Source organism: Urtica dioica, chromosome 6, assembly GCF_054948205.1.
Source record: "Urtica dioica subsp. dioica isolate 48M chromosome 6, U.dioica_male_clone48M_v1_H2, whole genome shotgun sequence".
NCBI classification, from domain to species: domain Eukaryota; kingdom Viridiplantae; phylum Streptophyta; class Magnoliopsida; order Rosales; family Urticaceae; genus Urtica; species Urtica dioica.
In genome coordinates this window covers 40670120-40689002 of record NC_142761.1, presented here as the reverse complement: position 1 = coordinate 40689002, position 18883 = coordinate 40670120, and positions in this window count along the sequence as shown.

Below are 18883 nucleotides of genomic sequence, written 5' to 3'. Positions count from 1 at the left end.
AATAACGTATTATATGTATATATGATAGCTATACTAATAGACTAAATAATTAAATATATAATACTATTCGTTTTATTATTTTAAAGAATATTTGTAATGTAGTAGAAAAATATAACAATTTTTTTGAAAAAATTATTTTATTATATTTTTTAATATTGAGAAAGTAATGTAAATATTAAAAGTGTATATCTATATGAAAAAAGTTATAGGTATATTTTAAATTTGATTGTTTAATTAGAAATTCAAAAATATGAATAGTAGTACATATTTTATTATATTTTGTTATAAGATTTTTGTTGATATATCCGTCGATAATCGGTATACCATTGATATATCACCGATATAATCGGTAGTCGGTATGAAAATTGTTATAGAATATCTGTCGATACTCGATATATCCGTAAAATCAGAACCTCGGTGTGAGTATCGGTATCGATATTATAAGCCTTGGAGGTGACAAATGGAATTTCTGGCATTGCATAAGTTGGTGCCTAAAGAAGTAAACAGTCATAAGCAGGCCCGCCCACCCTTTAAGCAACATAGGGCAACTGACTAAGGTCTCACAGTTTTTTTTTTAAATGTCTCAAATGATGGGAAATGACATCAACTACTAATAATTTTAAAAACTTGGACCAAAATAGTAGCAGTTATGTTTTTGGACATTTTTAAAAGTAACTGTAGACTTATAATTCTACAATTAACATCTTAAGATATATAAGTTTACAACTACTAGTAAAAGTGTCCAAAAATATAATTGCTAATCCAAAGCATAAACGTTGCTATTAGTTGAGGCTGTTTCCCTCAAATGATTCAGTGGAATCGTATCTACATGGGCAGGCCTCAAATGTTGTATTTTGCTAATGAAAGCTTTTTAATCGTGTTATTTGGGTTGTACATCTAAATGTTACTAGTAAAAAAGTCAAAAAAAGTTGTGGTATTATACATGGCATGGCAGGGTTGTTGAACATGGGCATGAGCGAATTGAGAAGCCTGACTTTGCAGAGTTTAACCGGCAGAAACACTTGGCCACAACAGTCAGAGCACATATGTCAGGTTTGAAATCAGGGCCGCGAAAACTGACGAGATGCGAGTACATAAAAACCACAGTGGAGAACTGATTCATCTTTGAAATTGAGCCCATCAATCGATTGAAACTCTGAAGAGAGGGCATGGGTGTAAAGGATCTTTTGAGTCTCGCCATTTGTAAATTTACGTTTAATAAATGAGCTTCTGTGTGTTACAAGTAAGTTCTTGAATGAATTATGGACGTGTGAGTTTATTGAGTTAATTTAAATTATTTTGAGGTAATGGAAAATCTCGGAGTAAATAAAAGATTTATCGAGTTCGTCTCGAATAATAAATTATTTTCCGATGAAATATTTCTAAATTTAATTCAAGAAAATAAATTCTCAATGATGAGAATTATTTCCGAGAAACCTTGAATATATTTAAATTAATCGAGAACGAACGAGAAAATCTCAGTTTGAATCATTTAATTAAAAGTTCGAGCAGGTACGGTTTTAGTCACAAAATTTTGTGACAAGGACATGATTGTCATGTTTTTGGAACCATTTGAAAATAAAAACTTGAGTTGGAGCTGATTTAAAAAGATAGAGAAAAAGAAAGGATTTAATAATAAATTCTTTTTTTTTTCTCTCTTTCTCTTAACTTCTTCTATCTTCTTCTTCATTCTTCACGTTATTCTTCTTCTTCCTCCATCCTAGACCTGGCCTAACGGTAGCGGGACGGGACGGGATCCCTACTACCGTTAGGCACAATAACGGGACCGGGAGTCCCTTATTGCTATTGGTACGGGACGGGAGTCCCGTTAATGGGACTTACGGGACCGGGACTCCCGTTATTCCCGGTAAATATTTTTTTTTAATTTCGGCCAACTGCCCAAAAAAACTAGCCGTTTTTTTCCCGTTGGAATATAGTCGTTGCTGCATATTCCATAGCCTCCGTATCTAACTGAGTCACGTGCTGGGCACCTGAGTTCGGGCGGTGTGCTAAAACATGGTCGATGACTGATATACGCCTGGAAAACTATATCTAAAGTCATATATGTGGAACACATGGGTGAAGGTTGATCACTATGTGGGAGCATTCTACACTTGTGGTAAGTGTACGACCCGGACAGGTCTTGGTGTAGATGTGTCGTTTAAGGACCGTTACGACACACTAACCGAGGCCACTATGATGGTCACAGTGAGACTTGATCTAAATCCTGAAGTGATCATGGACACTGGGTTATGTTACTGAGCTCTTTGACTCATTCGCTAAAAGGCTATTCATGCTAATCACAGCTTTTGTCTTGGGAGTTTTTTCAGAGCATAATTCGAGTGGAAAGTGATTTACAGATACGGAATCTTGCCTTCCTGAAAGAAGGTTAATGTTCTCTCACCTAAGGTTTGATTCCAGAACCGATAGATTGCGCGCACTTTCGAAGTAAGAAACGTTCGAAAGAATCTTTCGCTGGGGAAGCAACAATGCTTAGGGCTGATATGTATCAAGAGAAGTATAACGGAAAAATTGACTTCTCTCGATACGGGTTGAACCTGGAGGATCTTGATCACGAACTGACTATATCAGTGGACACTCGTCACGATGAGTAAATATAATTCTAGTATAAAAGAGAGTTCAGTCTTGGCTTACAAGGTGGAGTATTTGACCAAGATTAGACGAATCGATGGACAAAAGAGAAAGGACTATTTCGTCTTTTTCATCGGATTTGTTAAGCTTCTATTACTAGGTCCATAGTCCCCGATTCGGCTCTGATAAAGGCGGATAAGAACTTTCGTATAATAATGTTTATCATTATTAATCTCACTTGCTGTAATTGTGATTGACAGCATTAATTCTGGAAAACGGGTATTCGCAGAATTAAATAAATATTTATGGTAGAATTGTTTATTTATTGTTTGATCAAGTAAATAAACAATTATTAATTATTTGTTTATTGTTGGACCAAGTAAATAAATGATTAATTGGGTTTTAAGCAATTGGGCCTTGCACACATGAAAAGTCGAATTAGGGTTTCGGCATTAGAAGTTGCGCAAATCCCTAGGCCGTGTGCCTCCAAATTCGATTTTCATAATATTGGTATTTACCAATATTTTATCTTTAATTGTTTAAATAACGGAGAGAGAAAAATATAAGATATTGTCCTATATTTTCTCCTTATTTAAAGGAAAGTATTTAGGAGAATATTTAGGAGAATAATATATTCTCTTTTATTATCTCTCTAAATAAATTATTCTCTATTTAAATAAAAGAATAATATCCCATAGATATTGATCTGATGGATGAGAGAAAAAGTAGGATTCACTTGTTGAGATCCAAGGGCCTAGATTAAATCCTCTAGTGTGAACACAATAAAAGGAAATAAAATATTCTGGAAGATTCCATGAATATCTCATTTTTACTACTATAAATAGGGGTTCATGAGAAGGCAAAAATTAAGGTTTTGACCTAATAATTTCGTGCACTCTAGGCTACCTTAGCCGTGCAAAACAGCCTCTCCCTCCCCTCGGAAATTCATTTCCATTCTTAGTAAAATAAGAGCGAGATCTCGAAACACCTAGTTTCGTGATCTAGTGAGATAAAGATTGTGCCCACTCATCTTTCTTATTCGTCTCGGAGATTACGTTTCGGAAGACTAAGGTGTCATCACATCGAGTCCTTGAAGAATGAGTTCTTTGTTGGATCGTGTGGAAGCTTGTACGTTCAAGACGAAGACGGATTGTGAAAGCTTTCAGTTCGTGAACCGAAAATCAATGTAAGTACTCGTTCACTCTTATTCGGTTGCTTGACTTATATGCTCTCTCATAATATTAATTAATGTAAATCTAGATCTTGTCATATAATCATTGAATTAATTAGCTCATGATTAGCGTAATTAATCAATTTTCCGCATTTATATGGTTATATGGGGGAATCATCCCCGACATAAATACCCCCCAATTCATTCATTTTCTTCACACCTTTCTCTCTCTCAAATTCTCTCAATCTCAATCTCAAATACTCTCGAAACGCTCTCGATTTTAATCTCTAATACTCTTTACCGCTTTCAATTTTTCATGGCATCCTCATCCCACAACCGAGGAGGTCGAAGGGGAAGAGTTTCCCGAGGTGAACGAATGCACCATTTTGAAGAAAATTGGTTGCACTTGTCTCAAAACGCCCCCGACCCAACCACCCAATACTCTTTCGATCCAAATTATGTTGCTCCTACTTTCGGCCATTCGGAATTCACCAAAATTCTAAACAACCAAATGTCATACTACCCTCAAATGGATCCCGAGCAAGCTTTTCAAGCTCAAATTCCGCCATCCGAAGTGGCTTTTCAAGAATTTCAAGTATTCGAACAACATTATCGTAAATCCCAAAATCCAAATGAAGAAGAAGATGACGATGAAACCCAAAATCCAAATGAAGAATAGGAGGAAGAGGAGGAAGAAGAAGAAGACCTACCACCACCACCACCTCAACGTCGAAGTCAAGTTCCACGACCTCGATAACGTGAACAACAAGAGGTGACACAACAATGATGAGCACGACAAGAACAACAACAACAACAACAACATGAAGGTGCTCAACAACAACAACCACCACCACCACGACGTTGTGCTAGGTCCGTTGTGTGGACTTTCTTTGAAGAGGTGATTGCGAACGGCGAAAAAGCCAGAAAATGTCACAGTTGTGGAAAAATCTTCAGCGCTCACAACACAAGAGTCGGGACATCGCTATTGTGGAGTCATCACAGGCACTGCCAGGGGAATCAATCTGGAGCCTCGTCAAGCCAGGTAAGTCACATCGATCCTATAAGCTTTAGACGTGATTTAGTAGAATATTTTGTTTCCACTGATTAATCTTTTAGTCATATCGAATCTCAAGGTTTCGTTAGATTCATGAGTTCTATAATTCCAAACATTCAGATAATGTCTAGAAAAGCCTTAAGATCCGATATCCTAAAATGGTTTTTAGGAGAAAAGGAACAAATGAAACAAACAATATCATCTGGTAGATATAGCGTAGTATTAACCTCGGATATCTAGACTGATCAATCTAAGATGGATTTTGTGAGCGTTGTAGTGCATAATATAGACGACGATTGGAACATCAACAAAGGTATCATAGCCTTTAGGAGGATAGAAGGTTCTCACACTGGTGAAAACATCTTAGACATCATAGTTAGTGTTATAGCTGAGTGGGGTTTGACCGATAAGATTATATCTATAACCTTAGATAATGCCACAAGCAACAACGCCATGATTAGGGAGTTAAAGGAGAAACTTAATGTTGACGATACCCTTTTGCATCAATGTTATGCTACCCATATCATAAACCTCATAGTTCAAGCTGGAGCCGGTAGTTATGACCCTTCGATCAATAAGATTAGGAATTACATTAGTTGGATAAATAGTTCAACCTCTAAAGTAGATGAGCTTAAGAGACACCTTAGAGTAAACGGTGTCCAATAGCGCATCTTTCACCTAGATAACAAAATTAGGTGGAATTCTACCTTTCTCATGTTGACCAACTTCTTATCCGAGCATTACGTCAATGTTATTGTTTCTTACATTAACAGCGAACATGGCGAAAATGCTATATCCGAATATGATATTAGGATGGCTGAATCATTTGTTTCTTTTCTCGACATTTTTTACTAAAAAACTTATTATCTCTCTACTGTTTACACTTCTACTTCTTTTCTTGGTCTTCATACTATGACCGTAATTGCTGTGCATCTTGATAAATATAAAAACAAAACAATTTTTGAAGATTGTATTCAAGCAATGAGAGCCAAGTTTCTAAAATATTGGAAGGCTGGAAAGGTTCCATTACTATACGGTTTTGGAGCCATTCTAGACTGCCGATGTAAAATTAGTGGTTTAAAAAAAAAATTTAAGTACATTAGAAACCATTTCGATGATCAAGATTACGTTGCACTTGATCTCGCGAGGATCGTGCAAGCTTTTTATGATCTTTTCAGGGTATACGAGGCGAAACTTCTACCGCAATATCGAGCACAAGCATCTATCACAAACGCAGTATCCAAGAAGACATCAATACACGAATGTCTTCGTCAACTCGCCCGCTTACATCCCATCGCCTCAACAACAAGAAGCTGGAACAAGTCAGACGAGGTCGAGCGCAACCGACGCACGGTTCCATCCGGAGATTCAATAGTACAATCGAAACGAGTGGGTCAAACCAGATGACGAAGCCATCAAATTATTGGTTTGGTGGAGGCAGAATGCGAGGAGGTTCCCGGTCTTGTCATCTATGGCACAAGACATCCTCACCATCCTTGTTTCAACCGTGTCATCTGAGGCGGCTTTTAGTGGCACGGGCCGCATCATCGACGATAGAAGATGTAGCTTGAAACCGGAGATGGTCGAAGCATTGACGTGTGGTAAGGATTGGATTCAACATAGAAATCGAGCACAAGAAACATTCATGTGCTTCGATATTATTGACGATTTTGAAGTTGATTTCGCAAATGTAAACATAAATGGTTAGACTAACTTATATAACTAAGGGATATCCCGGTCCTTGTCCGGGATAAATTTTCAAATAATTAACGAGGAAAGGGTGCTCTTTTTCCTCGCCGTCGCACCTTTTTAGGGATCAGTGAGGTTTTATAGGAGGCCCATTTTTAGTTTCACATTCTTCTTTATTATTTTTTTTCTACCCACTTAGTTTAAAATCATTTCAATTACATCCTTGTATATAATTATTTAAATTCATTTTTTTTTAATATTTTTTCTTATTTTTTACGCCTAACGGGGTCCGAATCCCGTTAGGCGGGACTCCCATTACTGTCCCGTTCATTAACGGGACGGGACTCCCGTTTGGTCAACTAACGGGAGTCCGGGCTTGGCAGGAGCGGGAGTCGCGGTATCTCCCGTCAAGCCAGGTTTACTCCATCCTCACTGTGCATCACCTTCAAGAAAGAAGAAACAAAGGAAAAAAATATTCAACAACAAGAATAACCCATATCTCTCGCCCGCCTGAACCACCATCACCTCTCCTTCATCTTCTCTTCTCCTTCTTTGCTTGCGCTCGGCCAGCAGCTCCACCACTAAGCCGCGTGCGCGCCACCAGCCGAGAGGAGAGAAATGCCGCGTGTCTCGGGAGCTCCGGCGAGCATCTCCGACGAGGGAAAGAGAGAGTAGATGGTCTGGGTAGCTCAACTCTTCAAACAAGGTAGGAATTTTTCTTTGCTGAATTAAAGAACTCGAAAATTAGGGTTCATATTCCAATTTTGGGGGTTTTGAGTTCTATGGTGATTTCTGAGGAATTGAGTGTGATTAGTTGTTGTTTGAGCTTGATATTTAATATTGATAACTTGAATTGGAGGAATTGTACTCGAATTTCTTGTCTTGGTTTGAATTTGGCCGAAAATGGGTTAAGGGTATGAACTTATTTTGGGGTTCTGATTTTGAGCGTGAATTGATGTGTGTTTAGTTATTTGAGAATGATTGATGAACGTTTGTTTGTGGCTATGATGATTTTGAGGTTTTGGAATTGTTTGGTTTGAGTTTTGTTGTGGCCGTGTGTGACTTTGTGGGGGTTTGGTTTGGGTTCGTTGTGTGTTTTTGGCCGTGAGCTTAATTTTTCAGGCTGATTCAATCTGGTTATTCGTGGTTATAAATTCTGAGCCTCGGATTTACTTTTACGATTTGATTGGTTAATGCTCGGTTTGATTTTGTGTGGTTTGGTAATGGTTTGGCCATGAGGATGTTTTGCGCTCGTGTTTGTGTGAGTTGTATGCTAGGTTTGAATTGGTTTTATGATTTGGATTTGGAATTATTTCGGGAAGAAATACGATTTAGTTGGTTATGAATTTGAGAATTGAGATTTTTAATTGGGAATTGATTTGAAAGTGAATTTGAATTTTGGTTATTTTGGTTTCGGGATTTGAGACTTTGGATTTGAGATTGCTAGTTTGATTTGAGAATTTAGGTATGGAATTATGATTAATGATTTGAGATTTGATATTTCTTCGGTCTCGGGTTTTTGGTTAACTCGTTTTTGAGATTGAGATTGGATTTTATGACAAGTTAAGTGATTTGTTGAGAAGTTCAAAAGAATTTTATTAATAAGCTTAGAAATTTTGTGACAAGTTATATTAGTAATGGTTGATTTGAGATTCTAGGTTCGAGTCAGGAATTAGACTTTAGAAATTGACTCGATGTTTATTTTTAAATTTCACAGCTCAGTCACAGATCAGAGAAAATCGAGCGAGAGCCGGCGGAACTGAACACGTCGAAGCCGAAAAAATAGAGAATTCAGAAAAAGAATTCGTAAAGCTCGATCTCACTCGTGAGTCATTTATCGCTTTATAGCGTTGGACTCGAGTTATTTTTTTTTTAGTAATTCGAGTTTGTATTCAAGGATTATTAATTATTTACTTAAGAATGTTCGAGAATTTAATTTCTAGTTAATTAAATTAAGAGTTCTCGGTTTGTATGATTTTCGGATTATTTGTTTAATTTATTTAAGACTCATTAAATAATGATTTGGATTTTATTTCGTACTCGTTCTCTGGTATGAATTCGCACGAGTCTTGAATCAGTTTAAGTTCTGAAAAGCCGGGAAATAAGTTATTAAATTCTCGAATCCCTGAACCGACTCGCAGTGAATCCCGATAACAAATCTTAAGCTCGTTAATTTCTCTTGAATCAAATATCTTATGAGATTTCAACTTCGGGTTTTAGTTTCTCGACGCTTTAGGACGTGTTAACGCTTCGGGACGTATAGAGTCTCGGGAAGCGTGAAAAGCAAGGAAACTCCGGAAGTCAACAAGTTTTCAGACGATCTTTTCCGGGTAAGTATGGAGACTTAAGTCAACTACATACCAAGGGAATAACTTTGTTTACGTGCATTATTACTTGTTAGTAAACAAGAATAGGAAAAGCTTTAAAAACGAATAATCTCAAAGATTAAGGCTTCGGCCGCTTTTCCTGAAAACTTAGCGTGAGTTTGCTCAATAAGTTCAAACATAAGATTCGTGAAACCCAGTCTCTGCTACGTGATATAATCATCCATTAGGTTCTGTGATTGACCCGTTAGAACGGGGGAGACAGAAGAGCTATTATCGGGAGTCATATCCCGAGTCTTCAACCTAAAACACTAACGAGCATAAAAGGGAAATGAAATTTCTTTCAGGATTTATCTTGAGTCGCTCTCCTGTAAGAAGCATAGGTGTGTACTCTGAGTGCAGCAGAGTACCCGAACCTTAAAGAATTGTCATGTCGATGGTAACAAAACGAAAGAAACCCTGACGGACTATGAGGGCCTGGGGGATGGCGCTAAGTACTCATTTATCGGGAAGTCGACCAAGAATCGCACCCGATCTTGTTGCCAGTTATGAAGACCTGAAGATTGCACCTTGACGAGATATGAAGGCCTTGGATTGCGCCGACGTCGAATGAATTTGGTACCATTAGTGGATCCCAGACTGACGTTAAAACTCTTAGGTCGTCGGACGACTGCTGCTCGAAGTCTAAGGTTGGTCTCTTGTCGTTCTGAAGGTTATAGCGAGGGATGTGTGTAACCTTAAAGACGACAAGTACTAGTTAGAGTGTGTATACATGAGTCATGCTCTAGAATTTATTAGATTTGAATCCATGCATTCTTATGTGCTTGTTTGCACATCAATGTTATCACATGGCATTTAATTGCTTTATTTTTCTAAGCTAGACTCCTACTTGCTGAGTCAATCGACTCATAGTTTATGACCCTTGGTAATGTAGAGAAGGGCAATGCGCCGATGTGAACAAGGAAGTTGAAGACGAAGACCGGACATGTATCTCTTGACCTTGGGCTATGGAGACTCACTCGGGATCAACCTCTCCTATAGTTATAACTATATTTTGTTGAACTCTTCCGTAAACTATGCTCCTAAAACTATCTCCTATAATTATACGTAAACCCAAGAGCTATTATGTAAATATTTAGAGTCGTTGTAAGACTCAAAGTTTAAATTGAGAAAAACGAAAAAATTTACCCAGGTTTTTATATAACGACTGAAAATTCTGATTAGTCGCAAAGACAAGATGTCGCACACAATGTGTTGACAATGTGTCCGACAACTTGCTTGAACACAGATATGGATAAACAACAAAAAGCAGTAAACAAATAACACACGATATGGTTACCCAGTTCGGTGAAACACACCTACATCTGGGGGCACGCTGCCAGTGGAAAGGATTTTCACTATCTTGTAGTCAATAGTACACACAAGGTTTATATCTGATTACAATCAACAAATCAATAAAACCTAGAGACTATTACTACCAGTGATCACCTAGACAGGGACTCCCCCTGAATTTGAGCTCCGTCTCAATTCCACCCTTCGAGCAACCTCCTAGCTCGGATCACATTTAGTCTTCAGCAGATCGTGAACCTTCAATCACGAGAACACAAAACCCAAATCTCACAAACACTCAATCTTTGTGGAATAGTGTTTGAGGAATTACACCGCTCTTATCAAAACACAAAGCCTCCCAATCCGCCGGTCTTGCACGTCTAGGAGCTCTAGGTATTTTGATAAAGCGTCAAGGCTGCTAAGGGAGAGCGCATGGCTTTTATAGCAGATGTACAATCCTGGAAGGTATCTCGGGTTTCCTTACCCGGCCTCAAGCGAATATCACAAAGTAAAGACTCCAACAAAGTGAATATTCGTGCAATGAAGATAGCAGCGAAGGATATCTTGCAATGAAGGCTCCAGCGAGGCAGATATCTTGTAATGAAGACAGCAGCGAGGCAATAACTCAGCAATAAGACACCAGCGAGGCAATCTGTCAAAACTGGAAACTTGCCTGAAATACTGTCTGCACACACGAGGAAAGATGTCAAACCAGAAGTGACAACATAACACCCGACATCTTTCCATACCACTTGCACTAAAAAATAAAGCCAACAAAACAACGTAACAACAATCTCCCCCTTTGGCTATTTTTTAGGCAAGCACTTCCAGGACCAGTTCTCATACAAGCGTCATAAATGACCTCATGACGCCTCTCCCCCTGATTGCCTCAAAAAGATACCAAAGGCAAGGATCGACCAACACAGAGGGAGGAAAAACAGCCTGTAAAGGTAATGAGAACTAGAAGAGCAGCATATCATTCAACAGAAACGGTACGATAGAGCTGTCTTACAAACAATCCAGAGAGAAAACATCAATCTGAAACACAGTAGCATGCGAAGAAACCAACATAAAGGTGTCTAAAAAGAGGTTAGATGTTACAGACCAGAATAAACATCAACCAGAGGGATTAGAAACATCGTTGGAAAGAGAACTTTGAGAATCGCTACTGACATCATCTTCTGATTCTTGTTCATCAGGACACGCAGAGGAACTTGGTTGAGAAGTGGAAGCACCATCCGTGGCAGAAGGGAGAGTCATGACAGAGATAAGACGCTCACACGCAGTCTTTCTTCGAGAAGAGATAGAATGACTTCCTTAAGAGCAGCAACTTCTTCCATCAAACCCTTGAGAATATCGCTCTTGGCACTTTCTGACAGGGGAGCCACTTTGATGGTACCACCAAGCGAGACAGATGTTGCGACAGAAGGCATGACAAGATCCCTGGCATGTTTCCCTTCAAACAACTTAGGACTGAAAGAGAGTTCACTGGGAGGTTTACTTGCAACATCGTCAGCCCTGAGCAGATCCGTCTTATGAGTTACCAACAACCCAGACAGGAGCGAAGGGAAGCCAATAGGAAGCTTCACTGCATAGGACTTAGCATGCTTCGCCAGGTGGCTGAAAACAAACTCCCCAAAGTCGAAGGACGCCCGAGTACCAATCTGATAAATGAGGCATGCCAGGTCGGAGTTGATACTGGAGCCGTGAGAGGAAGGGGCCCAATTCGCAATCCCAATTCTGTACAGAACATAATACTTCGCCGAGAGATCTGAGGAAGGCAGAGAACCCTTGGTGGGCCAAGTCTTCTTATCATCGTTAGTGAGCTCTTTGGCAACCTCATCCAAGGAAGGAAGCCGATCAGCAGTGACAATTTTTCCTCTACCCAGAAACTCGTTGATAGCAGTGGACGATATATCAAAGCAATGGCCACGAACATAGACTTTCCCAAACTCAGGGTGATGAGGCTGGTCAATCTCAGAGGACAGATTCACAATGCACTCTTTCACCAGTCTGGGATAATAAGGCCCGATCCCAGAGACAGTTTTCCCAAGTTGAGCGTCGGACAAAAGTTCCATGATCACATCAATCTTCAGGGCCTCCTTAGACAATTCTTTTTCCGGAAAAATAGATCTGTGATAGACATACCTCCATTTTCTGACACGATCTTCCTCATGGAAGGAGACATTGTCCAGAGGAGCGGCGGGGACATCCTTGGGAAGCTTTTGGCCTCCGACAGATTTCCTGGAGATGAGAGACACCCCTTCAGGACGGGCAACATCTTCTTCCTCTTCCAAATCCTTCAGGACATCTGGCATTGTTTCTTCAACAGACTTTCCCTTCAGCTTCTTCTTGTTCAAGCCCATCTTCACCGGTTTCTTCATCTTCTTTTTAGCCGGGATGGTAGTGGGAGCAGCTTCTTTCACCAGCTTTCTTTTCTTCTTTTTCTTCTCTGAGAGAAGAGTGGCTAGACACACATCGTCATCTTTCTGAACTTTCTTTTTCAGAGAAGCAAGGATATCCTCTCCAACATCCTGGACAAGGTCGGACGTTCTTTCTTGCCTCTGAGAAGATGTAGGCACATCTTACGAAACATCTTTACTTAAGCCTAGCACAACCTTGTGAGGGCTTTCGACGGGGGATACACCGGATGGGGTTTCTTCATCAGGAGCATCGACACTTCTTCTTTCTTCCTCAGATGAACTGCTGGAACTAGCTTCTCATGTGATGTCAGTGATAGAGAGAGCAGCTTTCTTCATAATTGCGCGTCTGGCGGCAGAGAGAGATAGGTTCTCAGGAGGCACTGATGACCCAGTGATCGCACCTCCGGCCTGACCATCGGCGCGTATGCTGGGTTTCAGACCTCGAACCCTAACTCCATGCATGTTGCTCTCAGCACCGGGCTTTCTTGTCCCGACATTTTTCTTCCTCATTGTGGCTTTGACTTTTCCAGAGAGAGTAGAGGTACTGATCCCGCTTCTTGTACCCACCATTTTGGAAATAGAAATAAGGAAACTGTCACACAGATAACCGTCAATGAGGGTAAGCGAAACATAGCTCAAGATCAGCGAAGAAAAATGAGAAATTTCAAAGTTCGAACAAGTGGAAACTTCCCTTTCTTTCTCGAGAGTGTAACCGTCTGCATGAATGAAATCATGGTAGGGAGTAAAACGACGTCGTGACTTAAGGAGGGCCTTGATTGTTCTTAGGCCCAGAGAGACAACAATTGGCATTTTAGCCCGGCAAATCAGTCGAATGGGCCAACCAGAAACATGGGCCCATGAGAGAAAAAACACAATAGTAATGCGAACAAGGATCAACGAAGGATTAGCACATAAGTTAAGACCAAAAATTCCCCCAATAAACTTTAATTGCTATTGATCAATAACGCATAACCAAAGTGAGGACCGAAGATCTTCAAGACTGTCAACATCCAAAACCTTAGCAAAAATGTCAGCTAATTGATTTTTAGAGATAATCATACCACTGATGTTGTTGCAGAACAATGTCTTGACATCTTGGCCGACACCATACTCAGCACTCATTTGTTTCAACCACAAAGGTAGAGTATTGCTGCTACCAGCTACAATATATTCAGACTCTGATATGCTTTTTCTATCAACTGCACTTCCTACCCAGTCAATGTCACGGTATCCCACAATAGTAGAGGTAGCAGCACAGGAATATAAGAGCCCAAAGTCAGCAGTTCCAGAGATGTACCTTACAGTGCGCTTAGCCAGAGAAAGATGGCTAACTTTAGGATTAGCTTGATACAGAGCACACACACCAACACAGTAAGCAATATCTAGACGGCTGGTGGTGAGATATGAAAGGCTTCCAATAAAACGTATCCCATCTTCAATATCACCAATGACCTCTTCAACATGATGATTTTTCTGAATAACTGTAGAAGGAGCACATCTTTGCGGCACAGCTTCAGTCTCCTTGTCAGGGAACGACTTATCCCGAGGAGAATCGTCTTTAGTCACAATGTCGACCACTTTGTCACCAACATTTGTCCTGACATCTGTGCTACTAGATAAAACTTCATCCTCATCATCAGCACTTTCAAAATCATCATAAACGTCATTAACAACCACATTTATAGACTCCATCATAAACTTGGTGCGTTTGATAAAGGCACAATAAGCACAATTATTTCTGGAATACCCAAGAGAGATACCTTCATCACTTTTGGAATAAAGCTTACGACGAGGAGCCCGACCAGCAAGGATGTGGCACACAGAGCCAAAGACATGGAAGTACTCGACGTTCTTTCTCCCTCTCCATATCTCATACTGAGTTACAGTAGTGCCCGAAAACGAATGATAACTCTGTTATGAATATGGCAAACTGTGTTGAGTGCTTCAGCCCTCAAGAGTAGAGGAATGTCTTTGGCAAGCATCATCAATCGAGCCATTTCCTGAAGAGTCCGATTCTTTATTTCAACAACCTCATTTTGTTGTGGGACGATGGGGCCAGAAAATTCAGGAGCTATTCCTTATATGCTTTCTCCTTTGTCTCTTTGCACTTGCCCTTTTCCACTGAGACTTTCAGTTTGCATAGGACCCATCAAGTTCATGTGTGGGAGCTCCAGAACACGTGAAGTGGTAAGATGTTGCACCATCTTGTGCGACTTCTGAACCTGTTTTCCTATCCTAGCTTCATCTGCCTTGGACATGAGACACTTGGTGACTTGAGAGACTTTGACCGGGGACCACATGTAACAGTCGTCCGGAGTCCTGGTTCCTTTCATAAGCTCAACCTGTTCCTCATTTATCACAACACACTCATCATGAGTAAAATCAACACGTAAGCTCAAGTCACAAAGTTGGCTAATGCTAATAAGATTAGCAGTGAGGCCTTCAACCAACAAAGCCTCTGTTAAGCAAGACAAACCAGGATAATTAAGTTGACATTTTCCAATAATCTTTGCCTTCACTCCATCACCAAAAGTAACATGACAGTTAGAGTAAGGTTTTATGTTGGATAAAAAGGTTTGGTCACCTGTCATGTGTCGAGAACAACCACTGTCAAAGTACCAATCGTTACCAGTGAAGGCATGCTGAGAGGTGTAAGCAAGGTTGGCGCGATATGACTCATTTTTCACTCTCCATTCCATACGAGATGAGGGGGAACGACTTGGTTGAGCTTGCCTATGGGATGATTGATGCCGATGAAGATTCCTCCCATATAGACAATAACAAAATGGCCGAATATGACCCCTACGTCCACAGTGATGGCAGACCCAACGAGGTCTGTTGACAAGAGACCTGATTGGTCTATAAGGATGTTGCTGATGCTGATTCTGGAACTTGTCACGAACAGATGTCTGAGGCATATTTCGCGGCATCTGGGCAGCAGACTTTTGAGGGACAAAAGTAGTCTGAGACGTGGAAGCACCGTGAGTATACCCAAGCCCCTTCATGTTCTTTGCAGACTTTCCAACAGCCGACTTTTGAGGGACAAAAGTAGTCTGAGACGTGGAAGCACCGTGAGTATACCCAAGCCCCTTCATGTTCTTTGCAGGCTTTCCAACTGTGAGAATTTTATCAAGGCTGTCGGTGCCGGAGTTCAGCATCCTGACTGATTTAGTCATCTGATCCAGCTCTCCATTCAGCCGACTGACTTCCTTCTTTAGATCCACAATCGTCTCTAGAAGCCTTGCCTTGTCTTCAGTCAGAGTGAGAATAAGAACACTCTGTTTGTCGAGAATCTGAGACTCCTCAACCCATTTGGTGTGCAAGGTATTGTATGCGTCATTCATGGCATCGTCAGATAGTTCTCCATCTAGAATAATTTTCTGAGAACATTCACCAAATTTATCAGTAGACTCATGAGCAGTAAAGGCCACAAAATTACTTATCTTATCAGAGTCGCTATCTTCATCCGAAAAGGTAGCGTTGTACCCATTTTCCTGTTTCTTGAGGAAATTAGGACACTCCTTTTGAATATGTCCGAAACCTTCACATTCGTGGCACTGAATGCCTTTGCCTTTGCCAGGTCGTTCACCGCTATCACTGTTCCTGTGAGGGTTGACATCCTTCTGGAATCTTTGTTGAAACTTGTCCTTAACATCTTGTGAGACATTTTTTCCATTCATCTGGTTGAATCTCTTCATGACCCTGCTATAATTTCTTGCAAGCATAGCTATAGTATCGTCAATGTCACTATCAGAATCTGAGTATACCTGATCCTTTTGTTTATGAATAGAGCCTTTTAGGGCCACCCCTTTGTGTTTCTTCTCTGTCTTGGGCAGGGAGAGCTCAAATGTCATGAGAGATCCCATAAGTTCATCAAACTTCAAGGTTTTGAGGTCATGGACTTCTTCAATAGCTGTGATCTTCATTTTGAATCTGAGACTCAAAGCTCTCAGAGTTTTCCGAACAAGATCTTCGTCGGTCATGGGTTTCCCAAGAGAGTAGGATTCATTGGCAAGGTCTCGGATGCGAATGTTGAATTCAGCAACAGATTCATCCTCAAGCATAGTAAGGGCTTCAAAATTGGTTGTGAGGTATTGAAGCTTCTGCTCACGGACCTTTGTGGTACCCTCATACGCAACAGCAAGGATTTCCCAGGCCTCTTTGGCACTAGTGCATGTATTTATCAACCTGAAAACATTTGTATCGACCCCATTAAATATAGCATTTAGAGCACGTGAGTTACCAAGGGCCGCCTCCTCTTCAGCAGGAGTCCAGTCTTTTTCCGGTTTTGCACCAATAGGGACTCCTTTGTCATCAGCCTGAACAGGAGCTTCCCACCCGTGTATCACTGCTTTCCAGGTTCTGCTATCAAGGGACTTCATGAAGGCAGTCATGCGTGTCTTCCAATAACCATAGTTGGTTCCGTCGATAACTGGAGGGCGATTGACAGAACCTCCTTCTCGGGAACTATCCATAGTAGGCAATCAGAAAGAAAATACAGGAAACCACCTAAGAGATCAAGGTGCCTGCTCTGATACCAATTGAAAATTCTGATTAGTCGCAAAGACAAGATGTCGCACACAATGTGTTGACAATGTGTCCGACAACTTGCTTGAACACAGATATGGATAAACAACAAAAAGCAGTAAACAAATAACACACGATATGGTTACCCAGTTCGGTGAAACACACCTACATCTGGGGGCACGCTGCCAGTGGAAAGGATTTTCACTATCTTGTAGTCAATAGTACACACAAGGTTTATATCTGATTACAATCAACAAATCAATAAAACCTAGAGACTATTACTACCAGTGATCACCTAGACAGGGACTCCCCCTGAATTTGAGCTCCGTCTCAATTCCACCCTTCGAGCAACCTCCTAGCTCGGATCACCTTTAGTCTTCAGCAGATCGTGAACCTTCAATCACGAGAACACAAAACCCAAATCTCACAAACACTCAATCTTTGTGGAATAGTGTTTGAGGAATTACACCGCTCTTATCAAAACACAAAGCCTCCCAATCCGCCGGTCTTACACGTCTAGGAGCTCTAGGTATTTTGATAAAGCGTCAAGGCTGCTAAGGGAGAGCGCATGGCTTTTATAGCAGCTGTACAATCCTGGAAGGTATCTCGGGTTTCCTTACCCGGCCTCAAGCGAATATCACAAAGTAAAGACTCCAACAAAGTGAATATTCGTGCAATGAAGATAGCAGCGAAGGATATCTTGCAATGAAGGCTCCAGCGAGGCAGATATCTTGTAATGAAGACAGCAGCGAGGCAATAACTCAGCAATAAGACACCAGCGAGGCAATCTGTCAAAACTGGAAACTTGCCTGAAATACTGTCTGCACACATGAGGAAAGATGTCAAACCAGAAGTGACAACATAACACCCGACATCTTTCCATACCACTTGCACTAAAAAATAAAGCCAACAAAACAACGTAACAACAACGACTTATAATACTTATATGTTATTGTATTATGTTTAATATAAGTATTATGATTATTATGTTTATTTGATTCTGTTTCTGTTGATACGAGATATATTACTATATATATGTTGTGATTTGTGACGTAACCCATCGTCGTGACAATGGGTCTCAAATTAGCGAAGGTATTGAATAAACGCATAGCTTCGACCACTGACAAGTCTCGGGATTTGCACTAAGTTTGGATCAATTTCTCAAATTCAGCCCTAGAAGTACGAGTAGAAGCCATAAAAAAACCTGGTACTAATTTCGTTAGTTTGTAGAAAACACCTAATGTTTGCCTATATGTCTAGTCATTTTAAAATTTACACCCAAAACTCTTATTAAAAAAAAAAACCAAAGCTTTAGTCCCTCATTTTGCTTTCTTCTCAGAGCTTGTTAAAAATATCTCGACGATTAACCGTCAAAGTCCTTGTCAAATCATGTTCTTCTTTTTCAATTTGTCTCAAAATATATATACATGAAACTAGTTTGCAAAAAATATAATTTGTTTGATAAGAAATTATAGTAAAAAAAAGAACTGACGTAGAAATATTAGTGAAAAATCGTGTCAAATAGGCAACCCGTGATGTTTGATATTTTTAGGAGCTAGAGGACATAAAATATTTTCATAAAGGGCTTTGTATAGTCACAAAATTTTGTTTGATTAGTGAATCCCTCTGATTGTGCCATAAAGTTAGCTCTTTTAAAAACGTTGTTGAAGTATGCATTGTGAACATTTACTTGATGAATATCTCCATTTTTAGTCACTTCAAGTGTAAAGATAACTATTAGAGTGATTTGTTAAGGTGCAGCATATAAATATGA